The sequence below is a fragment of the Dama dama genome, chromosome 14, assembly GCF_033118175.1.
Source record: "Dama dama isolate Ldn47 chromosome 14, ASM3311817v1, whole genome shotgun sequence".
Lineage (NCBI taxonomy): Eukaryota > Metazoa > Chordata > Mammalia > Artiodactyla > Cervidae > Dama > Dama dama.
The window spans coordinates 24,001,888-24,017,023 of NC_083694.1; the positions used below are offsets into that span (position 1 = coordinate 24,001,888).

A 15,136-nucleotide genomic window follows, 5' to 3' on the forward strand; every position below is an offset into this window, starting at 1 on the left:
GTTCTAGAGCTGTTCTGTGCAGAACAAGAGACAGCTCTCAATAACAAAATTGAATGGAAAATGGACTGGCTTAGAGTAAAATCTTTCTGTCTGATGCTCAAGGGCAGTTGCCTCGGTGATGACTGGGTTCTTTCATTGACTCTGTAACACTGCCAGTTCTCTTCACAATTGGTTGGAAATAATCACAGTGACAGCTCCAATGTGCTGGAGCACTTAGAGGTCCTAAGACGTTTCTTGTGTATTTAATATAGCAGGGGAGAGGAGATACAAAAACTGCACCTACATTGAGAGGTCTGTGTTTTTCTGTAAAAATGACTTCAGTTAGCCAGTGAAAGTTGTATTTAAACTCTTGAAACACGTTAGATTTGTTTCAAAATTGTGGGCAAGATTGGTGTCTTTGTTAGTGAAATTTGGTACAAAGATTTCATTAGTTTAGACCAGTGGTTCTTAACCTGGCAGAGCCAATGCTCTGTTTTTAACACAAATGTTTTGTAGTCCCCCCTTTATTATGCTGAAGTGAATTCATAGATATATTGTAACTACTTGCAAACCTGGCTGCAAAGAAATGAACATAATGTTCTAACTGTAATATAAAGGAGAAATAAAGATAAAGTCATTAAATATATTTTTCAAAACGTATATGCTCTATACATAGCAAGTGGTTAACTTTGTTACCTGTGTCTGGAATTATTGTGACTGAAATAAGTAAAAATTCAGGTTTATTCAGATAAATCACACTTACATACACTGAATTATATTGCAGTCATTGAGATGATTTTCCAAAATGTTGAATTAACTCTTGGCAAAATTCAGAAAAGAATTAAATACAGTCTTGCCTTGACTTTCAGAGCAGTTACATTTTGGGCGAGCCTATGTATTATTAAAAATGTGAAAAAGAGAATTCCTATTTGTATGTTCAATGGAGTTACAGTCTAGACTTAGGTAATTTAAACGGGTTTCACATCCACATCTCTTTCTATGGGATATTAAAAGCCGAGGAGCGTGCAGGATCACCTTTGGGGTACAGCAGTGCCCCTCATTCCTCAGCGCGCCAAGCGCCTTCAGTGACCCCGGCAGTGTCAAAACCAAGAAATGTTCACGCAAACTTTCGAAACATCCTGTAGGGTTTAAAATTAAACCATGTTATTTTTTAGCTTCATAAGCTTAAAGGAAGCCAGTTTCTTTTCAGTGTGTGTGTGTGTGTGTGTGTGTGTGTGTGTGTGTGTGTGTATAGAACTATCTTTTTAGATTAGGGATAACAAATATGTTTTAACGTCACAGTTCTGGTTCATTGGTGATGGTTGCCTTGAGCATTGTATTAAACATTCTGAAGCAAAGTCCAACCTCAGTAGGAAATAGTATTGTGATTGATTAGTCATGTCTGCCCTAGGTAGAAGGGGAAACGGCTGCATGGACAGCTGCCACATATCCCATCTCAAGATAGCTCAATATATCTTCACCCACTGGGTACCAGTACTCCCATCTTATGGGATTTGGGAACATGTGGGGAAGGTTTTGGTTGTCATAGTGATGGATGTGTATTTGTGACTGTTCATGAAACCAGGAATACTAAATGACCTACAGTGCTCTAGATAGTTCTACACTGTAGGAAAATATCCTATCCAAAAAGCATGAAGTCACTTTATTGAAGAGTAACCATCTAGCTTGGAAAACAATTCATTTATAGAACCTATTCTGAGCCAGATGGTCACTGGCGTTGGATATAGAGATATCTTGGCATTGAATGGGAGTTTGCCATGTGATCTCCAGGGTCTTTTCTAGCTCCTTGATTTCATGTGTATAAATCAGAGATTAGCAAACTATGGTCCACACGCCAAATCTGGCCTGTTTTAGTAAATCAAGTTTTATTGGAATATCAGCCATACTCATTCATTTATGTACTGTCATTGGCTGCCGTGGGGCTACAATGGCAGAGTTGAGTAGTTGCCAATGAGACTTTATGGCCTGCAAGGCCTAAATACTACTGACCTTTTATAGAAAAAAAGTTTATAGGTACCTAAGATCAGTAACACTTTTTGAATGGAACCAGCATATGAACTGATATTTCTAAATATGTCATTCTTATGTCTTTAGTAGTTTCTGTGTATCTTGGGATTCTAAAATCTTTTTCTATGTCAGTGTACCGTGGCGGGCTAACTAGTTGATGGATCAACAATAAAACTTAGAGCTAGAAAATTCCCAGCTTGATTCTGCAAATATACCTCAATAAAGTACTGCAAAGTCTGCTACTTCCCTTTGCCTGATTCCTTAGTCTTTAAAATTGGGCTGGTAAGTGATTTTCTTCAGTCATGTTATATAATGGCTAGTTATGAAACTCTTTGAAGGCCATGAAAATGAGGAAAAAAATTGAATCTCAGAATTTTCTGAAATCAGTTTCGGAACTTAGCAGTTCAATGTGGAAAACATCACATTCTTTTTCTTCCTATGTATTTTAATAAAACAAAGGACAGTGAGATAATCATTGCAGTAGCATTCTGAATACTTATTTAAAATGCTTTAATATTTTAAAGAAGTTACAAGAAACAGACATCTGTTAATTCTTACTTAAAACAGAAAATACTAGTTGGAGTATTTAGTATGTTAGCATAGCAGTCAGGGTTCTCGAGAGAAACAAAACCACTCTCATTTGCAGTGCATATGCGTGTTTTATTTATTTATTTTTTTTATTAGTTGGAGGCTAATTACTTCACAACATTTCAGTGGGTTTTGTCATACATTGATATGAGTCAGCCATAGATTTACACGTATTCCCCATCCTGATCCCCCCTTCCACCTCCCTCTCCACCCGATTCCTCTGGGTCTTCCCGGTGCACCAGGCCCGAGCACTTGTCTCATGCATCCCACCTGGGCTGGTGATCTATTTCACCATAGACAGTATACATGCTGTTCTTTTGAAACATCCCACCCTCACCTTCTCCCACAGAGTTCAAAAGTCTGTTCTGTACTTCTGTGTCTCTTTTTCTGTTTTGCATATTGGGTTATCGTTACCATCTTTCTAGATTCCATATATATGTGTTAGTATGCTGTAATGTTCTTTATCTTTCTGGCTTACTTCACTCTGTATAATGGGCTCCAGTTTCATCCATCTCATTAGGACTGATTCAAATGAATTCTTTTTAACGGCTGAGTGATATTCCATGGTGTATATGTACCACAGCTTCCTTATCCATTCATCTGCTGATGGGCATCTAGGTTGCTTCCATGTCCTGGCTATTATAAACAGTGCTGCGATGAACATTGGGGTGCACGTGTCTCTTTCAGATCTGGTTTCCTCAGTGTGTATGCCCAGAAGTGGGATTGCTGGGTCATATGGCAGTTCTATTTCCAGTTTTTTAAGGAGTCTCCACACTGTTTTCCATAGCGGCTGTACTAGTTTGCATTCCCACCAACAGTGTAAGAGGGTTCCCTTTTCTCCACACCCTCTCCAGCATTTATTGCTTGTAGACTTTTGGATAGCAGCCATCCTGACTGGCGTGTAATGGTACCTCATTGTGGTTTTGATTTGCATTTCTCTAATAATGAGTGATGTTGAGCATCTTTTCGTGTGTTTGTTAGCCATCTGTAAGTCTTCTTTGGAGAAATGTCTGTTTAGTTCTTTGGCCGATTTTTTGATTGGGTCATTTATTTTTCTGGAATTGAGCTACAGGAGTTGCTTGTATATTTTTGAGATTAATCCTTTGTCTGTTTCTTCATTTGCTATTATTTTCTCCCAATCTGAGGGCTGTCTTTTCACCTTACTTATAGTTTCCTTTGTAGTGCAAAAGCTTTTAAGTTTCATTAGGTCCCATTTGTTTATTTTTGCTTTTATTTCCAATATTCTGGGAGGTGCTTGTAAAAGAATGAAACTAGAACACTTTCTAACACCATACATATGTGTGTTTTTAAAAAGAGATTTGTTTTTGTGAATTGACTCATGACATTGTGGGGTGGGGGGCAAGTTCAAAATTTGTAGGAAAGACCGCCAGATTTAAGGTCAGTTGATGCTTCAGTATTGAGATAGGATTCTTTCTCTGGAAAAACTCAGTTTTTACTCTTAAGCCCTTTGACTGATTAGATGTGTCCCACCCACATTATCAAGGGTAATCTTCTTTACTTAAAGTCAACTTACTGTAGATATTAACTACATCTACATAATACCTTTACAGTAACACCTAAATTAACGTTTGATTAAGTGACTGGGTACTATAACCTAGGGAAGTTGACAGATAAGACTAATCTTCACAGTTAGTATTTGGAATACTTTTGGTGTATTAATAAACAAATAATGTGGTATATGAAATGTTGCAGTAGTGATTAGTTAGTAGGAGAGTGTGTATGTTCCTAGCCTAGTAGTCTTTAAAGGATTACCTGGGTTTTCAGTGATGTGTCAAATAGAGAATGGAAAATGGACAATTTAATCAACCTTGTCACCCTTTGAAATTTAAGTTTTTCTCTGTTTTTGTGGTTTTAATATGTTATATATTAATTTTTTTAAATGTAAGATGCCTTAAGTAATTTTAATCATTTCATATAAATTTTTCTGTTTTTACAAGTTAATGGTTTTTGGTAGCCTTTTTATAGGGGAAAAAAAGATAGATCTAGGAATTAGTCTTGAGCTTATTTAGTCTAATTCCCTTCATTAACAGTTGAGAAACTAGTCCCGGAAAAGTGGAGTAATTTACCCTGGTAACATATCCTACTGTAAAAGAACCAAGATTAGAAGCCAGATCTATCCAGATCTGGTTTCCAATCCAGGGCCTTTTCTGCCACCAGAATGGTTACAGTTAAATGATGCTAATCATGGGCAGGTTTTCTGAAGAGAAAGTGATTTTGAGTCTTATTTAAGGGAGTGAATATGAATTACTAGTTAAGAGAATAGTGGTGGAATTCATGCCATTCAGTCACACTGAAAGGAGGGGAAGGGCAGAGAGAAGTGTGATACTGTAAGATATTTACAATTGGACAACACACCCACTTGGGGCACACAGTGGCATGAGATACCCCTGGGACTTGAAGAGATTTTACTAGGAAATACAATCCAGGGTAGCCATTGGATGATTCACAGGGGATATTCCAAAGGATCTTAAGAGTAGGTAACACATGGACCAAGATAAGTTACTGAAAGCTTTCTTTGTTGAGGAGATTGAGAACAGAGAAACATATAGCTGTTGAAACTCTAGTGCTCTCTATAAACCCGCACAGGGCAAGGGTTTGGAATTCCTCCAGGAGGGAATTTTAAGGACCTTGCAGCATAGAGAAAAGTTGTAGGATGTAAAGGGATCCTTTAGAAGGTTGCCAGGTTTCAGGTATAATCTGAGCTTCCTTTTCTGTAAAATAATAATACCTGATGCAAATAGTTGTTATAAGGAGTAAAGGGGATACTGTGTGTAATGTGCTTAGCATAACGTCTGGCACATAGTATTCGGTAAACAATAGCATTTATTTTATTATGTCATAGCAATTGGCTGAGGGTCTAGAGTGAGATCCTTTTTTCCCAGCTTCCCTTATTCTTTATGTCTCCTCCATAGCTCTTTATCGTGCCTTTCCCCCCACTCAAGTATTTTTTAATTTCTTTATTTTTTAATTAGAGGATAAATGCTTTACAATATTGTGTTGGTTTCTGCCATATATTGGCATGAATCAGTCAAAGGTATATGTGTGTTCCCTCCGTCTTGAACCCCCCTCGCACCTCCCACCCCATCACACCCCTCTAGGTTGTCGCAGAGCACCAGATTTGAGCTCCCTGCATCCTACGGCAAGTTTCCACTGGCTGTACATACGGTAATGTACGTGCTTCAGTGCTGCGCTCTCAGTTTGTCTCACCCTCTCCTCCCTCCCCTGTCCATAAGTCTGTTCTCTTTGTCTGCATCTCCATTGCTGCCCTGTAGATAGGTTCATCAGTACCATCTTTCTAGATTCCATATATATGCATTAATATATGATATTATCCTTTCAACAAAGGAGAAAATTATATTAAAAGACAGAAATGAAGCACTAGGGAACTCTTCAGCATGCTTTTTGTTTCAGTTTTCTTGCTTCCGGGCAGGTGCATGTCTCTGTGTTTAGTACTTCTCTAGCTGTGATCCTCAGGCTAGCTCTCTCTTGAATAAACTGTGCACATTTTTGGGGGGACCATATTTCAGTTTCAAAATTCCATCTCATCAAAATAAAAGGATGTACTTTTCTAACAGCACTATCTCCAGTTAACTTTGTTGCCTCTCCCCCGCCCAACATTCTTTGGAATTTAACTGTGAAGATATGATTGGGAAGGGAAGTGGAAAGTACAAGATTTTGGAGTAACTTCTCGCTTTCCTCTTCAGAGGGTTATTTCATTTAATTTTGGGAAAAAAGTGAACTACTTGATGGGTGTCAACTCCAAAGGTAACTGGTTAAAAAAAAAAAAAGGAATTTTCTATGTTAATGGTGTGTTAAGATAGAAAAACACTTAAGAATGTGGACTCAGTGGTAATCAAGTGACAGATTTTTTTCAGTGTGTAGGCTTTTGGGTTTTTTTGTTTGTTTTTTGGCTGTGTCTTAGGGCATACAGGATCTTAGTTCCTTGACCAGGGATTGAACTTGTGCCCCCTAAAGTGGAAGCATAAGGTCATAATCACTGGACCATCAGGGAAGTCCCATGGGCTAAATATGAGGCTTAGAGTATCTATCTCAACTTCACTGCGACTGTTTCTGAACCAGACCTGGAAACCATTGCACTAGTGTTCAGAGGTTGGTAAAGTTTACACTTAATCGGAGTGAATTAGTATGTTATCATTCGAAGGAGCCTTGCAGTGCTTGAAGATCTGTTAAAGAAGTGTTCTTTCTTGGAACCCTTAGAGGTGAAAGAGAGGTTCTGTGCACAATTTTGTATGCTAGGCTTTTAAATTTAAACTGAGAAATTTGTTGTATGTGTACATTCATAAGCAAAGGAGTTCAGAAAAGCTCGAAAGAGGCCTTTAAGGAGAAGTGAATTTGACTCTTTCTTTTTAGCGATCCCTATTTTTTCCCCCAAAGATGCAACTAAATAAACATTACTTTTTTAGTGATTTTTGATTTTTCTATAGTTTGATCATAAGATAGAACAGCTTCCTATTTTCAGGCCCCAGTGTTTCAAATTGTATGGTATTCTGTTTCATAGTCCTACAGTTGATAAGTATTGGTGGTCTATAGTAGCATTTGGTCAGTGAGACATGCTGGTAATTATTGTCTCAAAAAAGTAAGTGCTGTGTTGATCATTAGTGTTTGTTCTCTGATGCAGACTCTCCTGCAGTTTCTTCCTTTCCTGGCTGTTAATTTCCTCCATTGGATAACGACGCTTTCTCATCTCACAAGTGCCCTATGCATTCATAACACTTGTTTTTCTTTCTTTTGTCCTTTAAATCTCTCCTCCAAATGAAATCTCCGTTTCTCTCATAACTGATAGCTAATGTGTAGTTATTTGATTAAGTTAATTCAGAGTAGGAGTGGAGTGATTGATAGACCTAATCACAAGGTATATTGTGTAAGTTAGATGTATTTTAAAGTGAAATTTATGAAACTAAGCAAAAAAACCTGTCAACCCAGAGAAATAGCAGATGGTTTCATATTTAGAGATGACGTGTTTGCTTTATTACTTCTGACTTCCTTTTTTTTTTTGATTACCAATTTCTGTGAGAACATATTTCTTCCCTCCAGAAATTGAAAAAGAATAAGAGGAAGAGACAAGATGTTTGACAAATAGGTATAGCTACTTCTTGACTCTTTTCCTTCTCCAGGCCTTCCCTCTGTACTGTCACTATATGTTTTTGTTTGTTTAGTTAGATCCTCTTCTTGTGAAATATAACTCATCTCTTAGTTCAGGTTCCTGTCTTCCAGCTTGTCAAAAGAAATTCTACTTATTTAAATGTTGTCAAATTATGTGTTTGTCTATGAAACTTACGATTTTACTTTGTTTTTCAGAACAGTTTTAAGTGACATGATGAATTTTTTCCATCAAGGAGTAAAAGTCACTACTAAGTATGTCCTGTTGTTGAAAATGTCTCTAATAATATTAGTCTCTATACATTGATAATGTATTCAATACTATATGCCAGGTGCTACACTGGGCATTTAATATATATTATATTCAATCCTTATAACAACCTTTATATAAGGTAAATATATTTCCCTTTTAGAGATGAGGGAAGTTTGGAGAAAGTAAATCATTTGTATAAGTTTATACTACTTGTATGGAGAAGGCAATGGCACCCCACTCCAGTACTCTTGCCTGGCAAATCCCATGGACGGAGGAGCCTGGTAGGCTGCAGTCCCTGGGGTCACTAGGAGTTGGACACGACTGAGCGACTTCACTTTCACTTTTCACTTTCCTGCATTGGAGAAGGAAATGGCAACCCACTCCAGTGTTCTTGCCTGGAGAATCCCAGGGACGGGGGAGCCTGGTGGGCTGCCGTCTATGGGGTCGTACAGAGTCAGACACGACTGAAGTGACTTAGCAGCAGCAGCGGCAGCATACTACTTGTAAATGGTGGAACTAATTTTAAAACCCATCTGCTTTTGGTTGTACACTGTTTTCCTCTGCATTTGAAAAGCACCTTAAATATTTTGGTGCCTATACCTATAGTACTTTTTAGAGAGTATGAGCAGCATGTTGAGTCTAGAATTTTTTTGTTTTGTATATCCATCTACTCCTGAAAGTGTTTTATGATTCATTTGTTCCACTTTAAACTTTTATTAATGCAATGAGTTTATTACTGACAAATGTGTGTTTTTTTGTTGTTGTTCCTCAAGGATGGTACTATAATTAATGTAGCATCTAGCATAAAGAAGTAAATGCCTAATATTTGCTGCATGAATAGAAACAACAACGAAAAGAGAAGTGACAGGTAATATGAGGGGGTATTCACGTAAAAATTCATTTCTTTTGGAATGTGAGCAGGAACATTCCTCATATTACAGCATGCTGTAGGGCAGGGTTAGAATCCAAGCTTTGATTAAAATCATCCAAACTCTTTTATTTCTTTGCTTTACAACCACAGATTTTTGCAGGCTGAAAAAAAGAATGGAGAGAGTAATGATGAAATACATTTCCATCTGCTGCAAAAAAAACAATAAAACGACATTTAGACAGTTTCATTTTTTTAAAACCTAGATTAAAAAGGCTGCTTTGAAATGAAGAGTAAATTAGTGGCTACCTAATAAGTAGTTACTACGTTCCTGTGCTGGAAGCCTGTTCAGGTGATACTGAAGATGGCGGCTGCCAGTTAACAATTCTGTCTCAAATAGTTTCTCCCTTGGGGATAGTATAAGCATTCAAGCATTCTTGAGAAGCTTTCCTTTTCATCCCCAATTGAGAGGTTTTAGATAAAGGTGTTACCTTCCCTGAACTACTTAGGATTTCTTAGGCTGTCAAGGTCAAAAGCAAAACAAACATTTAGAATTATCTGCAGTAGATCATCTTCCTCACTGGAACAAGAGAGAATGAAGCTGTTTTGAATAGCTACTAGAATATATTGCCCTTCTCGCCAGCCACTAGAGCTGTCAGGGGTTAGGGGGGCATACTGAATTGGTGTGTTTACAGAACACTTGATGGTTCTTGATTCTTTTAGACATTGTATGGTTTATCATGGTTGCCCCTCAAGATCACTTTAGCAGCAATATGTTGTTGTTTAGTTGCTAAACAACTCTGCCCAACTCTTTTGTGACCCCATGGGCTTCCATGGTGGCTCAGATGGTAAAGAATCTGCCTGCAGTACAGGAGAACGTATTTAATCCCTGAGTCAGGAAGATCCCCTGGAGGAGGAACTGGCACCCCACTCCAGTATTCTTGCTTGGGAAATCTGGTGGACTGAGGAGCCTGTTGGGGTACAGTCCATGGGATCGCAAAGTGAGCGGACATGACTCAGCGACCTAACACTTTCACTTTATTTCACTTCCACTGTAGCCCACCAGACTCCTCTGTCCATGGGATTTCCCAGGCAAGAATACTGGAGTGGGGTGCCATTTCCTTATCCAGGGGATCTTTGCAACCCAGGGATTGAATCTTGGAACCCGTGTCTCCTGAACTGCAGATGGATTCTTTACCACTGAGCCACCTGAGAAGCAGCAGTATAGTGTAGAAGAAATTCATTAGTCACTTAATACTGTAATCTAATTATTAGTAATTAGATCTCTGGGCTCAAGTGAGTAGATTAGTAGTCACCTTTATGCTTTACTAATTTTTAATGATTTAATTTGTGGTTCTTTGGTGTTGACTTCCAGGTTATTATATTTGCTGAATGTTGTATGATGGGCATTAGGATTATCTACTCCCATCAAGGAGTGAGAACATAATTTCTTAATTTAACTCCTTCAGGTGATTTTTTGACACCTCTGCTAGTGTGGTGTTACAAAGCAGTTTTGGATAGAGGATAGTAGTTATACAACTAGCTAATAATAAATATCTACTATGTGCCAATCATTGTACTCAGTATTTTACACCTGTTATCTAATTTAATCCTCATTGCAATTTTATTAAAGACCCTTATTATGCCAACTTCATAGATACAGAAATTGAGTCATTATATGGAGGCTAAATAGCTTGTGACACAGGAATTAGAGGTGGGATTTGAATGGGGGCAACCTGACTTCAGGGCTTTAGCCCTTAATTGCTCTACTGTATAGCAAGTTGATGCCTTCTGTTTTATACATAACAACTCTATTATTAAGATTTCTACTCGTAAAGTTCTCCTGTGTTGTTTGCTATTAGAGTTTGTGTATACATATTTTCCACTTCTATTCTCATAAAACTTTCATCTTTAGTTTTAGAGGTTGCCAGTTGGTTTCCTGCAAAGTTTTTAAAGTTTTTACCATTTTTATTCCAGGTAAGAGGGTTGTGTCACCTTGCTGTTTGACATATGTGCTTTAAAGTTGGCGGTAGTCAATCCTTTGTCTCAGTAGAAATGAACAGTTAAAGTACTTACACTTTATTTTGAATTAGAAAACTTAATGGGTAGATTTGCCATTTTAAGTTTATCTTAGACACATGTAGAAGTTCATTTTTATTCTGTAAATGTGCAGATGGGGAACTTCTGGAAGCATCCTTATGCAAAAGAGAAAAAGAATCCCCTCAGAATTCAGAATTGGTCATGCTGAATTTAAAAAGTGAGTGGGAGTATGGATAATCCATACAACAATTTCATTGTTGAATGAAAAGTTTTTCACTTTTTTGTCCTTAGTGTCAACCCTTGTAACACTGTTATTGGGAAATACTTGACTAAGCTTTTGCTGAAGACTTTAACTTTGGGAGCACACTATCTAATCCATGAAATAATCTTCATGCAATGAGGTATTTTATTTTATTTTGGGATTACATGCTCATTCTCAATTTCAACAAATTGTAATTAATGAAAGTGAGTTACACATCTTTGAGGTACACATTTTTTTTTTTCTCCCAGCAAGTTGTGGATAGGAAGAGTAGATAGCTATTTAAGAAAGCAGCCACTGGATTTTCTTTGTCTTATATGAAGTTTTAACCTTTGCCTTTTGCTATTAAAGAGGTATTTGCTTCAGGTTGAACTTAATCTTTCTTTGAAAACCTAAATATGTTTAAGCATAGTTTTGAAGCAATAATAAACTGGTGGTACTTACACATAATATGATTTTATTTGGAAGCTTTTTAGTCTGGAATAAGGAGGGAGTATAACAGAAAGCCAAGGAAGCAAGGATGACAGTTCTATATAATAGTTGTGAAATTCATGATTAAAATGTCTCATTTAGTCTAAAACAATGACCTGCTTATTAGTGAATGTACTTCAGTGTCATGAAAAGAAGGGAAAGGAAAAAGGTATTTATGCATCTTTATGGCAGGCACTGTGCTACTGTTGTATGTTTGCACAATAACTCAGGTCCTGGGTTTAATAACTTTTAGCTTTTATCTCTTTTTAAAGATGAGGGAATGGAATTTTAAATAGATGATTTGACTGTGGTTAGAACTAATACTTGGCAGCGTTGGGATTCGAACTCAGGAATATCTTACTCTAAGGCGTGAATTCATATCCTATGCTGTCTTTTTTGTTCCCCCTTGTTTTCTTATTCCATTTTTACTCTTCAACTCTGTTGGAAGTTTGCAGTTTTATTTCTTTTCTTTTAGTGGTTACCCTAAGAAATATTGATATGTATGCTTAACAAATTCTGAATGTGGATAGTATTTTTACTCTGTTCCTGAGCCTGACCAGTAATGCTGAAGAAGCTGAAGCTGAACAGTTCTATGAAGACCTAAAAGACCTTCTAGAACTAACACCCAAAAAAGATGTGCTTTTCATAATAGAGGACTGGAATGCAAAGTAGGAAGTCAAGAAATACCTGGAGTATTTCTTGCCAACAGGCAAGTTTGGCCTTGGAATACAGAATGAAGCAGGGCAAAGGCTAACAGCATTTTGCCAAGAGAACACGCTGGTCATAGCAAACACCCTCTTCCAACAACACAAGAGAAGACTACACATGGACATCACCAGATGGTCAATACCAAAATCAGATTGATTATATTTTTTGCAGCCAAAGATGGAGAAGCTCTATGTAGTCAGCAAAAACAAGACCGGGAGCTGACTGTGGCTCAGATCATGAACTCCTTATTGCAAAATTCAGACTTAAATTGAAGAAAGTAGGGAAAACCACTAGATCATTCAGGTATGACCTAAATCAAATCCCTTAGGATTATATAGTGGAAGTGAGAAATAGATTCAAGGGATTGGATCTGACAGAGTGTCTGAAGAGCTATGGACAGAGGGTAATGACATTGTACAGGAGACAAGGATCAAGACCATTCCCAAGTAAAAGAAGTGCAAAAAGGCAAAATGGTTGTCTGAGGAGGCCTTCCAAATAGCTGTAAAAAGAAGAGAAATGAAAGGCAAAAGAGAAAAGGAAAGATATACCCATTTGAATGCAGAGTTCCAAAGAATAGCAAGGAGAGATAAGAAAGCCTTCCTCAGTGATCAGTGCAAAGAAATAGAGGAAAACAATAGAATGGGAAAGACTAGAGATCTCTTTAAGAAAATGAGAGATACTAAGGGAATATTTCATCCAAAGATGGCACAATAAAGGACAGAAATGGTATGGACCTAACAGAAGCAGAAGATATTAAGAAGAGGTGGCAAGAATACACAGAAGAACTATACAAAAAAGATCTTCACAACCCAGATAATCACGATAGTGTGATCACTCACCTAGAGCTGGACATCCTGGAATGCAAAGTCAAGTGGGCCTTAGGAAGCATCACTACGAACAAAGCTAATGGAGGTGATGGAATTCCAGTTGAGCTATTTCAAGTCCTAAAAGATGATGCTGTGAAAGTGCTGCACTTAATATGCCAGCAAGTTTGGAAAACTCAACAGTGGCCACAGGACTGGAAAAGGTCAGTTTTCATTCCAATCTCAAAGAAAGGCAATGCCAAAGAATGCTCAAACTACCGCACAGTTGCAATCATCTCACACGCTAGTAAAGTAATGTTCAAAATTCTCCAAGCCAGGCTTCAACAGTACATGAACCGTGAACTGCCAGGTGTTCAAGCTGGATTTAGAAAAGGCAGAGGAACCAGAGATCAAATTGCCAACATCTGCTGGATCATCAAAAAAAGCAAGAGAGTTCCAGACAAACATCTGTTTCTGCTTTATTGACTGTGCCAAAGCCTTTGACTGTGTGGATTACAATAAACTGTGGAAAATTCTGAAAGAGATGGGAATACCAGACCACCTGACCTGCCTCTTGAAAAATCTGTATGCAGGTCAGGAAGCAACAGTTAGAACTGACCATAGAACAATGGACTGGTTCCAGATAGGGAAAGGAGTATGTCAAGGCTGTATATTGTCACCCTGCTTATTTAATTTATATGCAGAGTATATCATGAGAAATGCTGGACTGAATGAAGCACAAGATGGGATCAAGATTGCCGGGAGAAATATCAATAACCTCAGATATGCAGATAATACCACCCTTATGGCAGAAAGCAAAAAAACTAAAGAGCCTCTTGATGAAAGTGAAAGAGGAGAGTGAAAAAGTTGGCTTAAAGCTCAACATTCAGAAAACTAAGATCATGGCATCTGGTCCCATCACTTCATGGCAAATAGATGGGGAAACAGTGGAAACAGTGACAGACTATTTTTTTGGGCTCCGAAACCACTGCAGAGGGCGACTACATCCATGAAATTAAAAGACAATTGCTCCTTGGAAGAAAAGTTATGACCAACCTAGACAGCATATTAAAAAGCAGAGTCATTACTTTGCCAACAAAGGTCTGTCTAGTCAAAGCTATGGTTTGGTTTTTCCGGTAGTCATGTATAGATGTGAGAGTTGAACTATAAAGAAACCTGAGCACTGAAGAATTGTTGCTTTTGAGCTGTGGTGTTGGAGAAGACTCTTGAGAGTCCCTTGGACTGCAAGGAGATCCAGCCAGTCCATCCTAAAGGAGATCAGTCCTGGGTGTTCATTGGAAGGACTGATGCTGAAACGGAACCTCTAATACTTTGAGGTTACACCTGATAGGAAGAACTGACTCATTTGAAAAGACCCTGTTGCTGGGAAAGATTGAAGGCGGGAGGAGAAGGGGATGACAGAGTGTGAGTTTGAGTAAACTCTGGGAGCTGGTGATGGACAGGGATGCCTGGCGTGCTGCAGTCCATGGGGTCACAAAGAGTTGGACAGTACTAAGCAACTGAACTGAACTGACTGAACTGAGCAGTAAGATCAACCTCCTTCTGATATAAATTATTTTTATTAGATGTTATAGTCCTGGTTATCTTTTAACCACAGAAATAACAGAATAACAGTGTTTAGATTTACCTGTATGCATTTGTCATTTCTTTTTCCTTCTGATCGTATGCCTGTTCTTCATGCATATTAGCTGGAAGATGAATTGGTTTTTAGCCACCTCCCATTCAGGGTTCCCCCAGCTCCCTGGGCTTCAGTGTGGGAAGGCCCTAGCTCTCCACCTTGCATAGGCCCTTGAATTCTGCCTCCTGTTACCCTATTTCATATGGCTTCCTTAGTTTCCTCAATCAGAAGAATTTTAAAATAATTGACTCTAGCATTTTTAGGTGATTTCCAACCATCAGGTCTACAGTGCAAGAAACAGAAGTTTGTACTGCCATTGTGCTTGACTGGAATGTTTTGCATTGACCCTGGGAGGTGG

The 15,136-nt window shown here is 38.1% G+C and overlaps 1 protein-coding gene across 5 annotated transcripts in view; it reads left to right on the forward strand.

The window, feature by feature from the left end:
* DISP1 (dispatched RND transporter family member 1) overlaps positions 1 to 15,136 on the forward strand; it is a 227,744-nt gene that overhangs the window by 8,462 nt on the left and 204,146 nt on the right. Inside the window, exons 2-6 of one of the 5 annotated variants that reach the window (XM_061160103.1) lie at positions 5,715 to 5,786; positions 7,936 to 7,992; positions 8,764 to 8,858; positions 10,774 to 10,835; positions 11,190 to 11,299. The exons of 3 other annotated variants lie outside the window; for them this stretch is intronic. The gene's annotated coding sequence lies outside the window, so the exon portion shown is untranslated. Of the gene's footprint in view, positions 1 to 5,714; positions 5,787 to 7,935; positions 7,993 to 8,763; positions 8,859 to 10,773; positions 10,836 to 11,031; positions 11,116 to 11,189; positions 11,300 to 15,136 lie in introns of those variants that run through there. One more of the 5 variants, XM_061160104.1, reaches the window with a different exon arrangement.